The sequence below is a fragment of the Malus domestica genome, chromosome 14 (assembly GCF_042453785.1).
Source record: "Malus domestica chromosome 14, GDT2T_hap1".
Lineage (NCBI taxonomy): Eukaryota > Viridiplantae > Streptophyta > Magnoliopsida > Rosales > Rosaceae > Malus > Malus domestica.
Window position 1 is genome coordinate 11,380,245 of NC_091674.1, and position 19,162 is coordinate 11,399,406.

Below are 19,162 nucleotides of genomic sequence, written 5' to 3' on the forward strand. Positions count from 1 at the left end.
ACGACGGATTTACTTTTTATTATTATTTTTCTTTTGACAAGTGACGGATCAAAATCATCTTCGGAGCAATTACATCCGGATCCTCTGGATAAACGAATCTTGACCGTTGGTAATAGATTGTATGGCCAGAAACGAATCTCTCTTCAACCGTCTGCTCCTTCCCATTCCTCACTACCATGCGATCCCCAACCTCCTCATTTGTGCTTTAATTTGATCCTAATCCTGAGGGATAGAGACAACACATTATATATTGAAATCAGAAAAGAAGAGTTTGTTGAAACTGAACTAGGTTACTAGAGCTTTGAGAATACACAATATGAAAAATACAGATATGCTTGGGAGAAAATCTTATTAAACTGAAGCAAACATCTTCGGCTATTAAATAGCCTTACATCAAACGGGAAAACAAATAACAACCCACAACTATTCAGGACCTAAAATTGTGGTGAGTGACTAGATTGAAAACAGAAAAAAAAAAAACAACTTGTCCCTCAAGTTAAGGAGGGTTATTTGCATGTCCAGGATCAACCCTAGAACAAAGGGATAAACCCTTGAATAAAGGAAACCATAACAGCTAGACTGTTGAATATTTCAACATCCTCCCTTAAATTGAATACCATTGATATTCAGTTTATACCAGGATATTCAGAACACCCATTAATCCACGCAACTTTAGAAATGCTTTGAGCTTCACCGGCTTTGTCATAATGTCTACAATCTGTTCTTGTGTAAAACACTGGTGCAGTTCCATAACTCCATCTTTGACAAGGTCTTGAAGAAAATGAAACCGAACATTTATGTGCTTACTGCGACCGTGAAGCACCGGATTCTTTGAAAGTTTAATGGTTGACACATTATCACAATAAACTGTTGTTGGACCATCTTGCTTTACACTTAAACTTCCCATAATTCTTCTTATCCACACCACCTGACATGCATTAAAAGCTGCAGCTATAAACTCCGCCTCAGTAGTAGAAAGAGTGACCACTGGTTGTTTCTTCAAAGACCATGATACTACACCTGAATTCACCATAAAGACATAACCCAAAGTACTCTTTCTATCATCTTGATCACCGGTATAGTCACTGTCCGTGTACTGATCGGATCATATTTATATATATTTTTACTTCAAATTCACTCGTCTTTTCTTAGTTAGTTCCTTATATTTTTGAGCTATTTACGTTATTTTTGTGTTTATAGGATTTGTTTATGCAAAGAAAATAAAAATGGCACAAATGAGTTTTAAATAATAAATTCGTCGAAAATTGCTTTAGTCGTTCTCATTCTGTCATGGGTTATTGGTAGAATTATGTCACGGATTATAGGTCATGGAAGTTAGGCTAAATTTATTAGGTATGCATTAGAAATTATATGGCATTAGAAATTATATGATATATCTAAAATTGAAGTGTTTTGCAGTTGGTGAGTAAAGAAAAGAAACAAAAAGAAATAAAATAAGAGGAGGTGCAGGCGGGTCAGAGGCAGGGAAAAGAAGAGGGAGAGTAGGTGAGAAAGGCAGAAAATAATGGGGAGATAAGGGAGAGCTCAGAGGACTGACGGGGAGAAGTGGAAAGGCAGCAAGGCTGCCAGAAAGAAGGAATAAAAAATTAATAGAGGAGAAATAAAGAAAACAGAGTGGAGAGAGCATTGAGGCAGTGAAGAAAACGAAAAATAAAAGAATGACAGTGCGCATGGAATAAAAGGAGAAGCAAGGCAGAGCAGGGGGAGGGGGTACACGGAAAGAGAAGGCTGTCTTGGAGCTGGAGGGAATAAGGCTGCCCTTTGGCAGCGAGGTTAGAGAGACAGAAGCGGAAAGAGAGAAGGCGCGGGAAGAGAGGCTGCTTTGGCAGCGTGAGGCGAGAGGAAGAGGGGGAGCGAGAGAAATAAGGAGGCTGCCTTGGGCAGCACGGGGTCAGCGAGAAGAGGACTAGGGGATAAGGCGATAAGGCAGCGCCTGGCAGGAGAGTGATTGGCGCGGGAGAAGAGACGCTGCCTTGGCAGCGTGACTGAAGAGAGAGGTTAAGAAAGAAAGCTGCCATTTGGCAGCTTGAGCATGAGGTGAGGTCAGAGAAGAAATCAGCGCGAGGGGAGAGAACTGCAGGCGCAGGAACGAGAAACTAACGGCACAGAAAGCTACCCTTGGCAGCGTGGGCACGAACGCAGCAGATCCTCTTTCGGTTTAATCTTTCCAAACTTCTATTTTATTTCTGTTTTAATAATGTGTAAATAAACTTATTTTGGCTAGAGGTTAATTCGAAACCATGAATATATTTGTAATATGAATTGATTACCTTCAGTTGTGATTTATAAGTTGTGAATTCAATTTACTTATCCGTTCGTATAAAAACTGATTTGTGTATGTTGGTTGAGAGTGCACGCTTAATTTTCATGCATGAATTTGACGCTAGAATATAAGGGAGTTTCACCTAATCGTTATGAACTTATATTCACAAGTAGTGAAGGTTGCTAGTCACAATCACGTTAAGTAAATTCTTGGCATAAGTTTCATGCAAATCATAGTAACGAGTGTCTCGTCAATGCTTATGTTTTTCATAGAACTTAATGATTCTTGCTTGTATCTCTATTATGCAACTCATGTAGGGAACTTGTAGGGAATGTTTTGGGTTGTCGTATGTAATCATCCAACCCAATAACTTGTGGAAAAACTGAGGGTTAATTAGTGCAATTCACGGTTAATTTGGGGCATTGAGTATTAATAGCTTATCGAAAAGCAACTGAAAATCAATTCATGTTCAAGTGTGTCATGTGTGAAGAATGGATCTCTAGCTAATCCATCAACCATATATTTAGTTTTACTTTTTATCTCAATCACAACCAAAACCAATACCCCCCATTTATTTTCTTGTATCAAAGTGTGCTTAAGTTTGTTTTGAACTCTTTGAGTCTAGTTTAGTGTTTTAAAGCCTACTTTTGTGTTTTTAAGTTTCTTCTTATATTTTTGAGTCAAGTGAGAGGTTATTAGCAAGCCCTCCTAATCCCCGTCCTAGAACGATACCCTACTTACATCTATACTACAATTGTCAAAAAGAGGGTTTAATTTGTGTGTTAACTTATTTTTCACATCATGTACCCAATGAGCTCTTCATCTCCTCCCTTCTTGTAGAACATCCCAAACCCAGCAGTGCCTTTTATGTACCTTAAAATCCTTTTTGCTGCCATCAGATGAGATTCAGTAGGATGCTCCATATGCCTACTGATCAAACTTACAGTGAACATGATATTTGGACGTGTAGCTGTTAGGTACATGAGACTTCCAACCATTTGCTTATAGAACGTGCTATCAACCTTTACTCCCTCTTCATCATGAGTCAGTCTGAAACCAGGAACAATAGGGTTGTGCACTGAGTTGCACTGCTCCATATTAAGTCTTTCCAACACCTCCTGTGCGTACTTTCGTTGACTAATGAATATTCCATCTGCTTTCTGTACTACTTCTATGCCAAGAAAGTACTTTGATGAGTAGATTTTATATTATATATTTTACCCTAGTCTTAGTATATTTTGGTTAATATATTGGAAGAATTTTGATACTTTGAATTGTATTTTCAATATAGGACTTTCGACTTCCTCTGGAGAAAAACAGGATCAAATGGACGATTTTTGGAGTAATTCCAGTTGGAAGACGTTCGTGAGTCACTTAGCTTGATCGTATCAAAAATTGGGATTTTTCCACCAATAGGTTATTTTCTGACGATGAAATAAAGAAGCAGTGCGCAGTGCTGGAAAATGACGTTTTTGGGCTTAAATTGCGTTTTTGGAGCACAAGATGACCTCGGATGGGTTCGTGGCCTTCTGGAAAAGTGTTCAGAATATTCCAAACATTAAATACAGCTATATTGGGCCAGTTTTGGAGCAGCTTATGGGTCAAAACGTGGCTGTTCAGATTTTAGACGAATTTTATCATTTAATTTAGGGTTATGTTTCCTAAGTTTTTGTGGGGATTTAAATTAATTTTAGTTTCCTAGGGTTTTTCTGGGAGGCTTGGCAGATATATGGCTTGGCCGTCTATCATATTTCGGGACGTTTTCTTTTATGCAATTTTGGAGACAGAGAATTGTTAGGGTTTTGAAGACTTTTTACTTGAAGGTGCTTTCAATCCTTTTCTTGAATATATTTTCTATGATTTCAATTATGAATATGCGGAACTAATTTCTTTTGCTAGGGCGAAGCCTTGAGCCTTAGCATGAATATATGATTTTTATTTAATTGCTTATGATCGATTGCATGCGTACTTTGAATTGTTAATCACCAGGATAAAAACTATCTAATTGTCGTAATGCCTGATCACCATTAGGATATTTAGAAAAGTAATTTGATGCAATTTTGGTTAGAAGGTTCCCTGAAATTGACGCTGGCTTCTTGTGATTAATAATTGTAATTTTTCTTAGGATGAATATCACGTCTTAAGGATTGCATGGTTTTTCAAAGGATTTTCATAAAACATAATGAGTCTTTCATGTTTAGATTTGATCCGAACGTCCGGACAGGTTGCATGTTAGATATATGTTCTATGTTGGAGGTTCCAAGTAGAATATGAATTAGGAAAATTTAACCTTCAAAGTGGCATGTGTAGATTATAAGTAATTGGTAAAAATTCATAGGATTGCTAGGTGATGGTGGAACCCTAGTGTTTTCTTAATTTTATTCTCTCAAAACTGTTTTCTTTTCCTTCTAGTTTTCAATATTGCAGATTGTTTATTTTAATTCATTAATTTCGTTTTATTTTAGTTAGGTTATAAAATCAATCACCTAAATTTCTATTTTACAATAATTAAATGGAATCTGATTAGTTTCAAATTATTTAATAATCCATGTGGAGAACGACCTTGCAAGATCAGTTTATACTACAATAACCTTGTGATTCTTGCAAGTAAAATAGGAGATTTAAGCCCGTTCACATGAGTAGTAAAAATCCTATAAAGAAAATGGCGCCGTTGCCGGGGATTATTTAAAATAATTCCTACTAATCAGAATTTCAATTAGTTATTGCTGTTTATACATATAAGAACAAAAAAAAAAAAAAATTAATTTTCGTTTTTGTTTTATTTTTCTCAGATTACAACAACTCTTAGTTAATTATTTTTGTATATATCTTTTTATTTAATTGCTGATTTTGTTTGGTAGGTTACAATTTGTTTCTTTTTTAGCAGTGCATCAATGGAATTTGCAGTTCCCCCTGAATTCAATCTAACACCCGGTGGACCACCTCTTTGGGTGTCATTAGCAGAAAAGGGTTATTATGGATTTAAGCCTACAGTTTGTGCTCTTTGTAATTCAAATACTCATGATATTTTGCAATGTCTTGAGAGAGAATATTTTCCAGATTATGTCCAGAAGTATATAAATATGAGAAACGATTCAAAATGGAACTGGAACAATCCCCATTCAGAGTTCTACACTCAAAGTTTGAAAGAGCATCTTGGGCGGTATTTTGAGCAGCTTGATGTGCCACAAGAGCTTTCAGTGGAGGACAAGCTCTCTAAATTGTTGGAATTAACTGACTTATACATTGAAATAACCAATGACGGATTTCTGATTCAAGCATTAAATTATGGGAAGAGCTTTAATGATCAAGAGGAGATTGGTGCAGGAATTGAAGAGCAATCTGCCACCCAGTCATGCCCAAGGGAGGAAACACCACCTGCTGATCGTGAAACAATTTCCCCACAATCTTTTCCTCCCCAAGTTTATGTGCCACCAGAACCCTTCCCAGCAGGGCTCCAAGAATGCACAAGAATTGATATGTTAGAAGCTGTTCATTCAAAATCAGTACATCAGACATCACATGATTAGCTTTTGACTGCTCTAACCATTTTGGATTCGGAGCAACAGGCTACTGATCAGAAAATTTTGGTTGCTGAATTGGACACGCAAACGTCGCAATTCATCAAATTTAAAGAAAATCAGGATCAATTCTGTGACAGCCAAATTCCTCATAGAGAAATTCTGCCAGTGCAGAGGTTGTGGGTGTTAAATACAAGGTTCAAGGCAGCTCGACGAAAACATAAACCTCACTGGAAACAACCTTATTTGATCGCACAGATTCATTCACATAGAAGTGCACTTATGAAGAATTCAACAACTGATAAACAACAACTCATTCCATACCTACTGTTGCCGTATGATGCTATCAAGAAGTGGTTAACTCGAAGGGAACAAGTGACGTGATCTTCAATTCTTCCCTCTACGTCTAGCTATAGACGTTAACTAAAGCGCTAATTGGGAGGCAACCCAATTTTTCTAACTTTTTTTTTTATTTCGTTTATTTTATTTTCCTGTTTTTATTCCTAATTACAAAAATCACAAAAATAAAAAAAATCAGAAAATTGAAAAAAAAAATTGCAGTTTTTAATTCTTGTTATTTTTCTTTACTTATCTAATTAGGTTTTTTATTGCAGGTTGCATTCAGAACTGATTCGGCCTAATCCCAACTAAGGGGGTGCAATCAACATTTATTCCCCCAGCACATTCATCATCAATTCATCATAAATTCCTCTACATTCATGAGATTAGGCAGTGCGGAGTGCAGAAACAAAGTTGAGGGATCTAAGTGGCACAGAGAATAAGACATGATGAATTTATAGATCTCTTCATGCATGACGAACAAGCCAATTCAACGTACTGAGGCACTGAGACCATATACAAATTTTTATTCACAGATTCTTATCAAACATAGTTGCAAGGATATAGAAGCATACCTTTTCAATGAGGATCTGTGAGTCTCGATTTTTCCATGGAAACACACATGCATTGGGCAATTTTCATTCATTTTTCCCTAATCTAAGCTCTTGAGACAAAAATCGAAGGGAGATGGAGATAAAAACTACCTGTGAGTGTCAGACTAGAGCAGGTTGCGAACGTGGAAAATAAAGCACGTCCTATGCTGGAATCCTGCACCCAGCAGCAAGTCTAACGTTCACATCAACCACATCTACACTATGCTGGAAATTTAAAGCAGTTAACATAAAAAGTCATTCACAGATGCAAGTTTGGGGGAGATTGTTGCAGATCCAGCACAGAGACATAATTTGAAAGTTAATTTTCTGCAGCTCAGTTTTGCGATGCATGGAGGAGAAGCACCGTTAAATCATAAATCCATACACCACAGAACTGAGTACAACTATTATTACCAGATCTACAACAATTCAACTTGCAAGGATATGAAATTTTACCTCCCAGATGCACCGATCTGGGCTCTTGGAGCTTGTGCCGTTTTGTCTATTGAAGCTGATGTTTGTCCATCCACTTTCCTTCCCATAGGGCTCTATCATGAATCCGCATTCCCTGCAGCATGGAGCAACACAATGAAACCATGCTGGGACATAAATATCGTGTTTACATATCAAGACACATCCCAACCCCGGACTAGTTTTACCTGCGTCTGGGAGGCGGATCTATGATGTCCGAGCTGTCCTGTTTTCTTCCTTTGTTCTGGGATCAGATTGTCGTCCTGCACAGTTCACAACAGAAAGACTAATGACACTTTGATTTTCATGATCCAGGTTCTATATCACTTAAAACACACAACATTGTGAAAATCATTCTAGGTCTGCAAGTATTATCCTTTTTGTTTAGTTGTTCCTCAAATCTAGAGTCCTCCTCCACGTTTTATGTTTTCCCTTTTTCTTGGTCATATGAAGTGTTTTTATTTCTCATTCCTTTAAGTCCATCTTCGTCATATTAATTTTTGTCCGTATGTTGTTAGTCTAATCCATGGTAAGACAAGAATATACATGATAGGGTTTTTGCTAACATTTTTGGAACAATTTTTTATGAAGTTACTACTGACATTCAAACAAGAGCAGGGATGAGTGTATACCTTCCATATCGACAGATCAAGACCTTTGCGAGGTGTGGTTTTTTTTTTTTTGTCCAGTGATCTGCACCGTCAACATGTCATTTTCCTCGGATATGTCAGGAATCCGAGTGCCCTGAACAAAAAAAAAAAAAAAAAAAAAACACATCTTTATGAGTTATGACACATACAGGGGGTACTGAAGCAGCATTTGGGGTCATCACTGGTGGCGAATAAAATTTTTACCTCTACATGACTCGGGTTCGCGATGTTTGAAATGTTTGTTTTGTCCTTGCTATTGTTCAGCTCCAGCTCGAGAACCTTTGCACCCTAACGAGATGTACCGATTTTACACATGCTGGTGAAGTTTATATGAGACATGCAGTAAGATATCAGTTATGGAGGGTTGTGAGTTTACCTTTTTGTGTTTCGGATCTGAGCTAATCGACTGTTGTTTTTCCTTTTGCCCATTATGACTTCTGCGGATCCAACACCTCCTACACAAATCAGCCAAGCCTCTGTTAGTTTGGTTCTTTTCTGTATAAAACATCATCAGATGGATTACACAAGGCCAGGGGTGATGTTTACCTCTGTGGAACGATTGGAGCTTAAATGTGTCTACATTTCCATGGCAGCATTTGATTTGGGTTGTTGCAGAAAAGGGTGTGTGGTTGCATGGCTAAGGCTAAGGGTTTGTGTCGAGGTGCAAGAGAAGGGTAAACTATTGAAGTCGAAATGGTGAATGGGGCGTAGCTAGGTTCTAAAATGTGAGAACGGGAGAGCCATTTCTGATTTTAGTGAGAGAGAGGGCTGAAAAATAAAATGGAAGGTTTGTAGGAAGAGGGAAGCTGAACTGAGAAGGATTAAAAGCCTTTTTAGCTATTTTAGAGAGAGAGATGGGCCAATGGATTGATCTTAACCCTTAATTTGGAATCCTATGGAGCTCCCCTTCCTGATGCATGACACGTATGCGCATCATCAGTCTTTTTTTTCCCCTAGGACGCGGTTTGAAATTAATGTGGGAAATAAAAGAAATTTGAATGAAACATAACATGTTTGCATGATTATTTGGTGGTGGATAGCAATACCCCTAACTCGTTTTTCTTAATTTGTGAACTACTTAAAATTTGTTTCAATCCTGTTTTTGTTCGATTTAATTTAAATAGAAAATCAACTCCAAAAATCCCAAAAATTTGTGTAAGTGTAGCTTTGTGTGTCTAGTATCTGCATATAAAATTTTGTAGACTTTAGATAAGTATAAGTCGGTCTAATAATTATTTTTCGGTGGCTGGTCAGTAGGGACATCAACCCAGTTTTTGTGACATTTTAGGTAGTTAGATAAAACATTCTTCTGCGGGAAAGACCCTTATTTTCATATGCTACAATTGACAAATCTTAGTGTTAATAAGGAAAATCAATAGGACATTTGTGTTCTACTTTGTGGTGTGCTTTTAATCCTATCAACGTGTTACCCGCGTGTATACCTGTTAAGAACCCGTTATTAACGGGTTCTTAACGAGTCACCCGATAGTGACCCGATAAGTTATCGTGTTGACCCGAAACTAGTTATTTTCGTGTCGTTTTCGTGTCATGTCAAAAACTGCCAGGTCTAGGTTTCATAATCTCTCATCCATATTGGTGGTCTTCGAGTTCGTCTCTCTTGAGATGCACTGCCTTCAGTCATGGCTCCTTCTACTTCATGAGACTCATCATCTTCAATGTCTTCAATATCTCCAGATCCCTCTTCATTTTCTATGGTTGTTTCTTAATCAGTTTCCCACTCAAGGTCGGTTAAGATAGCCTGCTCATAAACCTCATCCCAATTCCACTGTTCATCTTCCTAAAAAACCACATCTCGACTAATAATAATTTTCTGTGAAATAGGATCAAACAGTCTATAAGCTTTGGATTCTTCACTTACCCCCATTAGTATGAATTTGAGGCTTTTATCATTCAGTTTCACCCTCATGTTGTCAGGAATGTGCACGTGAGAAATGCATCCAAAGACTCTAAAGTGATCCACCGATGGTTTGCGCCCACTCCAAGCTTCTTCAGGTGTCTTGCCTTTTTACGGCAAGAGTTGGACTTCTATTTAATACATGCATTGCCCAGCTCATAGCTTCAGGCCAGAATGTGTTTGGAATTTGCTTCTCTAACAGCATGCAACGTACCATATTCATGATAGTTCTATTCTTCCTTTCTGCTACGCCGTTCTGTTGAGGTGTGTAGGCAGCAGTCAACTGTCTGTGAATGCCATTCTCATTGCAGAAATTCGTGAATTCATGTGACGTGAATTCACCTCCTCAATGTGTCCTTAAGCCTCTTATGAATGCTCTTGTCTCTTTCTCCACTCTAGCTTTATAAATTTTAAACATGGCAAAGGCTTCTGATTTTTCAACCAGAAAATAAACCCACGTTCTTCTACTGAAATCATCGATAAAGGTGATGGGATACCTCTTCTTACTATTTGAAATGGGACTTATCGGGCCACATATGTCAGCATGTATTAACTGTAGTATCTTGGAGGCTCTCCACATACTTTCACGTGGAAATGAGTCACGATGCTGCTTTCCCACAAGACAGTCTTCACATATTTTCTGAGAAACTTTGAGCTTTGGCAACCCTTCAACCATATTCTTTTGTTGTAGTACCTTCAATCCATTCTAGCTCAGGTGACCGTACCTACAGTGCCAGAGAGTTGCTTGATCTGTGGTTGTCATGGTGAGACATTTTTGTTCCTTCAGTGGACATCCTATTGCACGTCATCTCAGTCTCAAGAATTAGACCTTTCTCGGGATGAAAGATCTTACACTTTCCGTGTTGCATGAGCACTGTGAGTCATCTCTCTTACAGTTGACCAATACTCAGCAGATTTTTCTTCAACTCAGGTACAAAGAAAACTCCTGTGATGACATGCATGATCCCATGCACTTCTAGTCGTACCTTGCCTTTGCCCTTCACACTAAGACTGGAATCATTCCCCAGCTTCACTAACTTTCGAAAGCTATCATCCATCTCAATAAAAACTTCCCTTCTGCCACACATATGGTTACTGCATCCTGAGTCAAGAAACCAAATGTACTCCTTCTCAGCTTCCTTAACCTCCACGTGCACCATTAGCAACATTTCTTCCTTGATTTCTGCAAAATTCGCTTGTGAATCCCCAGCTTTCTTTGGACATTCCCACTGGAAGTGCCCTAGGCCATGACAATTGTAGCATTCGATGATAGATTTGTCGAACCCAGATCTACCTCTTCCTCGATAGGGGTCACGACCGCCACCTCTTCCTCCTTGCTGACCTTCTGAGGTGACTTGGAGGGTTTGTTCATCCACAACTTGTCGACTGACTCTTTGTTCATGCACAAAAAGGCTACTCTGGAGTTCATCAATGGATAATGCATCCAAGTCATTCGACTCTTCAATCGAGCAAACAACATAGTCGTATTTTGAAGTCATGGACCTCAAGATTTTTTCAATAATCACCACATCCTCCATTCGTTCTTCGTGAAGTCTCATCTTATTAGCTATAGCGAGCGTCTTTCCAAAGTAGTCATTGACAGTTTCCCCAGCCTTCATATGCAGTAGTTCAAAATCCTTTCGAAGGGCCTGCAGTTGAGCAATTTTCACACGTGTTGTTCCCTGATACTTCTGCTTCAAGGAGTCCCATATATCCTTAGCTGTGTCCTTTTTCAAGATCGTCTCTAAGATTGAACGATCAATGGCCTGGAACAGGTAGTTCTTGGCCTTCAAGTATTTCAGTTTCGGCTCCTCCAGCGCATTCTTCTGCAGGTCACTAGATTCAGCTCCTCCTGCTGCTGCAGTGATTCCTGTCTCCACCAGGTTCCAATATTCTTTGGAACGCAGAAAGTTCTCCATAAGCATACTCCAATGATCATAGTGCCCATCAAATCTTGGGATAGCCGGTTGTACAAAGCTGTTCTCAGACGTCATAGTTGTGTTTTGCTCATGCTAACAACCGGTTTGGTCAGGCCCCGTGATGGGGCTCTGATACCAGATGTTGAAACTGAACTAGGTTACTAGAGCTTTGAGAATACACAGTATGAAAAATACAGATATGCTTGGGAGAAAATCTTATTAAACTGAAGCAAACATCTTTCGCTATTAAATAGCCTTACATCGAATGGGAAAACAAATAACAACCCACAACTATTCAGGACCTAAAATTGTGGTGAGTGACTAGATTGAAAACAGAAAAAAAAAGAACTTGTCCCTCAAGTCAAGGAGGGTTATTTGCACGTCCAGGATCAACCCTAGAACAAAGGGATAAACTCTAGAATAAAGGAAACCATAACAGCTAGACTGTTGAATATTTCAACAGAGTTTTCCTCCATCACCACCTAAATTGAACCTACGACGACCTGATTCCCATCCGACGATAGACTTAATTCCCGTCCGACAATGGTAACACGTTAACAATCGTGTCAGTCGACCTCTTAAGCTTATCTTTCCTCCCGTCCTCCTATAGCTCTGCTTCTCTCGCACCCTCCAAGAGTAGACGCCAGATCAGGAGCGGCTATAATTGTCTGGAATCACCGAAGTTCGACTTCGATACGGCTTGAAGAAGGAGGTTGGTGATTGCAGAGGAGAGGGGAAAGGGAAAGTTTATTTTTAACCGCACGATCTATTACGGACAGTTAGAATTCGTTGATCCCGAGGATCCAGATGCAATTGCTCCGGAGATGATCCTAATCCACAAGTGACATCATTAGTAAGTTAAATATTTAGTTGTTAGGGGAGAAGAATCAGCAGACTTGAACCCAAATCAAAGTGCATAGACATAAAACCATGGGTAAATTACATTTTACCCCTTCAAATATGGGGTCAATTATAACCTCATACAACATCTTTAAAACATTTCAATTTCATACATTTAGTTATATTTCTTTTCGATTTCATACATCCGTTAAAAATTTATTAAGTAATGACGTGGCAAATGTAGGGTCCATATTTGTTCTGCCATGACTATCAACTTTTGCACCATGTGAATAAAAAATAATAAAAACAAGATTATTTAATAATAAAAAAATTATATTATAATTAAAAAGCTAAAAAAAATTGAAAAGGGGATATGGGCAAAGCTTAGCCCAATAACCCTATCTCTTCATCAACTCCATCCCATCTCCTCTGTGCTTGTTTGCAGCCAATAATCCCATCGGGGTTTGGGAAGCTTCTTCCACCTCCAATCGCTCCATTTGTGCTTGGCCCAATAATCCCATTTGGGTTTAGGAAGCTTTTTCCACCGCTGCCTCTTCCTCGATTCGAGTTCATCAACGACATTCTCACCGGCTTGGCCGCACTCGTCTCTCCCGACAACGCTTTATTTCATGTTTCTTCTCCTTCCTCGTCGACTTTTTTCGTCGCAGACGATGTCGTCGTGGTAGCCTCTTGCATTGCTATAGCTTCCAGCTTAACAACGATCTTTCCTCATTCGGCGTCGTCGTCAATCACCTTCTTGGCGAGTCTTTCGCGACCTTATCAGCCACGAACCACACGAAGCTTCAACATGAGAACATTAAGGTGTGGGGGGTTTTTCACATCCACCTCATTAGATGGAATCGAGGTGTTGGGGCTGAACCGGGTGGAGCCCTGCCACCAAATCTGCTTCTCGCCCTACTGAGTCATATTGAGATTGAACTCAGAAGTGACAGAACAAATCGAGCTACGAGCAAGTTATGAGATCGTGGGTTCTACTGGTGGTGATTGGAAATGTATAGGAGTGTGAACTGATGTAGAGGATGGGTTATTGGGGACAACTACCAAAAAAAAAAAATCCTTCACCAAGTTGCCTAAATCCTCTTTTTAATTTTTAAAATTTTAATTTAATTTTATTAAATAATTTTTTTTTAATTTTTTTTTAATTTTTTTTTATTCACATGATGCAAAGTTGACTGGCCATGTCAGCACAAATATGGACCCTACATTTGCCACATCATCACTTAACGGTTAATTTAACATATTTTTTAACGGATGTATATATGAAATTGAAAAGAAATATAACTAAATGTATGAAATTGAAATGCTTTAAAGATGTATGAGGTTGCAATTGATCCCTTGCTTGAGGGGGTAAAATGTAATTTACCCTAAAACCATTATCAATCCTCAGAATCTAATGAAATTCAATTTGATCTAAACTGTTTTTGCACATTTTTTATTTTGCAATTTAAGTCGTGTTACTTTCTAAAAAAAAGTGTAATTAGATTTAAACAAAAAGAATTGTTATTAGCACTCTAAAAATTTCATTCTACACTTATCACAAATGTATTTTTATTTCTAATTATAATTTCTCATTCATTACGCTCAACAACTCTTTTGCGTTTACACACATCAATAAAACTTTTCTCCGTTGCCCAGAACCTCAAACTTCTACATTAGTCGTAGAATGCGCAAAAACTATATTGTTGACAATCAATTTGGTTGGCAGTATTGGTGGTGCACCAAAAATTGCCGCTGGTTTGTACAAGTGCAAAAACGGATAATGTCAATGTTAGTCAATGCAACAACAATTTCGGTAGTCCGTACGAAAATAATATTGGGTGTGATTGCAAATATAATTGTGAATAGTCCGTTATATTTAATCATCACGGGATGGTTCAGTGGTTAGAAATGAATTTTAAGTTCGTATTCGACACGTTTTGGGTTCGATTTCTTGCGCTGGTAAATTACACGATAGTGACTAGAGCGAGACTAAAATACTTGTGTGAGTCTCTTCTACCCTAAAAAAATGCACTGTCACTACGAAACCACCAATTGATTTTTTTTTTTCTAAAAATAATAATAATAGTCAGTCATTCTTGTAGGGAATGCAACAACAATTATCCAAGAGTCAGGCCTGAGCTTTTAAAGGCTCGAGGCAACACCAAAAAGAAGGTCCTAGTATAAGTTTACATGTAAAAGTTATTTATATCATATTATCATATATGTGCATATTTATATATAAAACTGTCGGTTAGTGTTCATTAATAGTAAAATGGCGAAACTGCACCTCTAAATTTTCGTCCTCTTCGTTTTAATTATGCATTTCTACCCTAATATGACCGTTTTGCCCTTTTGGTTCTATATGTCTTTCATCACTCGGTGCTTTGGCTTTGACTGTTTGGATTGTTCAAGCTTCTTCTTTGTTGTCCAGGCCGCCCACGCGTAGATTATCCTCGACTTCGAGCAAGTCCACCGTTGGACATTGCTCGGGGGATAGGCGAGAGGAAATGGCACAAGGGCCAGTGGGTTCGGCTCTAGCGTTGGGCAGCCCGAGTGAGGGTGGGAGTCCGAGGGTCAGGCCCGTGAGGGATTGACAGCCCTTTAGCCCGAGGGGTGTGACACCAGGCTGACGTCATGCCTGGCGTCGGTGGTGGACTATGTAGCCTGTACAGGCTGTAGCATGACAATGATGACCTCGATTTTAATCCGTACGTACTGTCCGACTTGGAAGAAGAAACCCACCACTCGATTCCGAAGAACTGGAACTAGAATGCATCAGGAACTCTTTCTGATGACTGCATCTCGAATTTTTCATCTCGAAACCTGGCATGGAATATCGTCGAATACAAAGTTCTCGACGGTGGGTTTGTCAATGGAACTGTAAATGGTCAAGAAGGGTGGAAGAGAGATGGGTTGTCTCTGCTGTGTCCTTTGGAGTGTCCATCTCTATTTTCTGGGAGTGATTTGATATCCCACATCTCCATTTTTGTCTGGTTTTGTAGTGGTTCAAAATAGAGAAATGGGAAATAGATGTTCTGGGTTTTTCATGATGTTAAATTATGGAGATCTCCCTGTTATGTTTGCTAGACCATTTTCATGATTTTAAAAAAAGAAAAAATAGTTTTAAAATTAAGAAAAGTTATCGTTGTGACACGTGGCATAATCTGAAGTGTTGGAATTTTTTTTTTAAAATCTAACGGCAGAGATTAATTATCTGAAATTATAAATAAATTTATTTAGTATTATTTTGTAAAAAAAAATTAATAATATTTTATTACCTATTGCCAGGGCTATTCAAGTGCAACGATGAGGATGTAAAATTCAGTTACTGTTTATTACGGCAGTTACTGTGTTCACAAGTGGATTGAATAGTGGATTACGTGGAGGGCTCCAACGATGGAGTTGCTCTTCTAGATTCTTCCTTTCCATTTCACTTCTGTCTCTCTCACAATTCTCAGCTTATGTCATTCTGAATCCTGGATTTCTTTCACTCCCAAACGCTGATGTTCGCAACTTGGCCGTTGATTTGAACGCCACCAGCTTCGATGCAGTCCTTGGAGACACCCCTGCCTCCTTTGCCGTAGTCGAATTCTTCGCTCACTGGTCAGTTTTTCTAATTTCTATGTAAACTATTGATTTTATTTGGGAAATAAATGGAACCTCTTATGTTTTTTTTCTTCTTAAAGTATTGATGTTTGAGTGTTACTCAGTAGATCCTGGGTTTAATTTTGTTTGGGATTTAGTTTCGAGTCTTTAGCAGTATCGAATCCTTTATTGTTAGGCGTTTTGTTTTCATCTTGCGATCGTCGGGGCAACAGCTTTAAGGTAAGTTTGTTTTTAATGATTTATCCTCATTTTACGATGTATGGGCTAACAAATTTCAGGTCTTTATTTTTCTTTTTGCTGCGGATCTGCAGGTTTTGACAAGTTTTTTGTGAAATTGGTGGCTAATGGTATACTGCCTTTTCAGATTATTGGCAAACAAATTATACTAAGCTTGGGTATGTTTAAAACAACTGTCTAATTTTCGATTCTAAGTTTGTTGCTTCAATTTCCATATAAAGTTTCCATTTTTCATTATTTCTTGAATTTGGGTTTTAAACAATGAAAATACTGCTAGATTCTTATCATTATGTGCAAATTACTGGTGATTTGGATTGGTGCCTGAGATTCAGAGAATGGCTCGCAGCATTAATTTCTTTTTCCTTCATTATTACTGTTTTCAAAATTTTTATTGCTGGGTATTGATCATTTGTAGTATGTGAGGGCTTCAATATGTTGAAATTTTGAATGGTTATTGCTTCATCAGAATTTGGGTGGTCCAAATTTTAAATTAGAAGAAACCCATTTGATTAATATTTTTGGTGGATTGGCTCTCAGTGTTTTCTCTGTTATTTCTTCCCCAGTTGGAAAGTGGAAGCCCCAACTTTGAGCTTAGAGCTTGAATTTTTCAATCATTTGTTTCTCTGCACTCTCATCAGTCACTTTTGATCCTCTCTTTGGGAACTGGGTAATTGTCCAGCTCTATCAAGTAATACTCCATTTAATTGCTTAATTAATTTTTTTTTGTTTCTCTTTTTAGCTGTTGAACTCCGCCTGTGTAAGTTTATCTTACATTGCCGGTCCTAAGCCCGGATAAAGGAGGAGGGGGAGGGCATCAGGTAGTCGACAACCGGCACTCATCGGTTACGTCAAATCCTTATGAAAATGAATCCAGAATCAAATCGCGCTAAAGCTCGGGCGTCACTCGTAAGTGGCGCGCTGTGTGGCCCGAGCACAGTGATAAGTGAGCAAGGGTCACTGTATTTCCATCGGCACTAGGATGCAGTGTTAAATGAGCAAGGGGGCCATAGAAACTTATTTTCGAACGACTCCACTCAAAATTGTTTGGGAGCATATGCTCCTATCAACTTTACACAGGACACACAAAAGAAGTACTTTGATCTATTAGATGGGGGAGGGTGAAGAAGCTAGGACAGAAGGGTAGAGTTCAAGAGAGTAGAATGCGTTTAGGAACGTGGAATATAGGAACCTTAACGGGAAAATCTATGGAAGTAGTGGAAGTTATGGTGAGGAGAAGGATAAATATTATGTGCCTACAAAAAACTAAGTGGGTTGGTCTTAAGGCAAAGGATCTAGAAAACTCAGGGTTTAAACTTTGGTATTCGGGCACAAATAGAACGAGAAACGGTGTTGGCATCATCGTGTACAAGACCTTGACACAAGATGTTGTAGATGTCAAGAGGGTAGGAGATAGAATCATGGCAATCAAGATTGTAATAGGACAAGAACTTATCAATGTGATTAGTGCGTACGCACCTCAAGTAGGGTTGGATACGAGTTCAAAGGAGAAATTTTGGGAAGACCTTGGAGACTTGGTGCAAGGAATTTCTCAGACGGAGAAGTTATTTATAGAAGGAGATTTAAATAGACACGTGGGCAGGGAGACATGCAACTATGGAGGTTTTCATGGTGGCCATGGTTTTGGGGAGAGAAACGAGGATGGGGAAGCTATCTTGGATTTTGCAATGGCATATGATCTCTTCTTAGCCAACACCTTCTTTAAGAAGAGAGAAGAACATGTAATCACCTACAAGAGTGGGTCGTCAAAAACACAAATAGATTTTCTTCTAATGAGGAAATGGGATCGTATAACTTGTAAGGATTGCAAAGTTATACCGGGAGAGAGCTTGGCTAATCAACATCGCTTGTTGGTGATGGATGTACATATCAAAAGAGTGAGAAAAAAGAACAAGACTTGGAAGTGCCCAAGGACTAGATGGTGGAATCTAAAAGGAGAAAAACAAGCCATTTTCAAAGAGAAAGTAATCACCCAGTGTGTGTGGGATAGAGAGGGGGAAGCTAGCCAAAGGTGGGATTCCATGGCTAGTTGTATCCGAAAAGTAGCAAAAGAGGTATTAGGAAAGTCCAAGGGCTTTGCTCCACACCAAAAGGAATCTTGGTGGTGAAATGAGGAGGTACAAACAAAGGTAAAGGCTAAGAAGGAATGTTGTAAAGCCTTATACAAGGATAGGACCGATGAAAATGGTGAAAGGTATAGAAGAGCGAAACAAGAGGCGAAGAAAGCTGTGAGAGAAGCTAAGTTAGCGGCTTATGACGATATGTATAAGCGACTAGATACCAAAGAAGGAGAGTTGGATATCTATAAACTAGCTAGAGCAAGGGAAAAGAAGACAAGGGACCTAAACCAAGTGAGGTGCATCAAGGATGAGGATGGAAAGGTTCTTGCTACAGAGAACGCGGTCAAAGACAGATGGAGAGGTTAGTTTCATAATCTTTTCAATGAAGGACATGAAATGAGTACTTCTTTAGGGGAGTTGAGTAACTCAGAAGAGTGTAGAAACTACTCATTTTATCGTCGAATCAGGAAGGAAGAAGTGGTTGTAGCTTTGAAGAAGATGAAGCATAGAAAAGCAGTGGGCCCAGACGATATACCGATCGAAGTGTGGAAAGTCTTGGGAGAGACAGGTATAGCATGGCTCACTGACCTTTTCAATAGGATTTTGAAAACGAAGAAGATGCCAAATGAGTGGCGAAAGAGCACTTTGGTGCCTATGTACAAGAATAAGGGCGACGTACAAAATTGCATGAACTACAAGGGTATTAAGC

The 19,162-nt window shown here is 38.8% G+C and overlaps 1 long non-coding RNA gene across 1 annotated transcript; it reads right to left on the reverse strand.

The window, feature by feature from the left end:
- Window positions 1–5,323: 5,323 nt before the first annotated feature.
- Window positions 5,324–7,887, reverse strand: LOC139191077 (uncharacterized). Its single transcript, XR_011575213.1, has 2 exons — window positions 7,841–7,887; window positions 5,324–5,739 (listed from the first exon to the last, which is right to left on the reverse strand). It is a non-coding gene; the product is annotated as an uncharacterized lncRNA (long non-coding RNA).
- Between the last annotated feature and the right edge of the window lie 11,275 nt (window positions 7,888–19,162).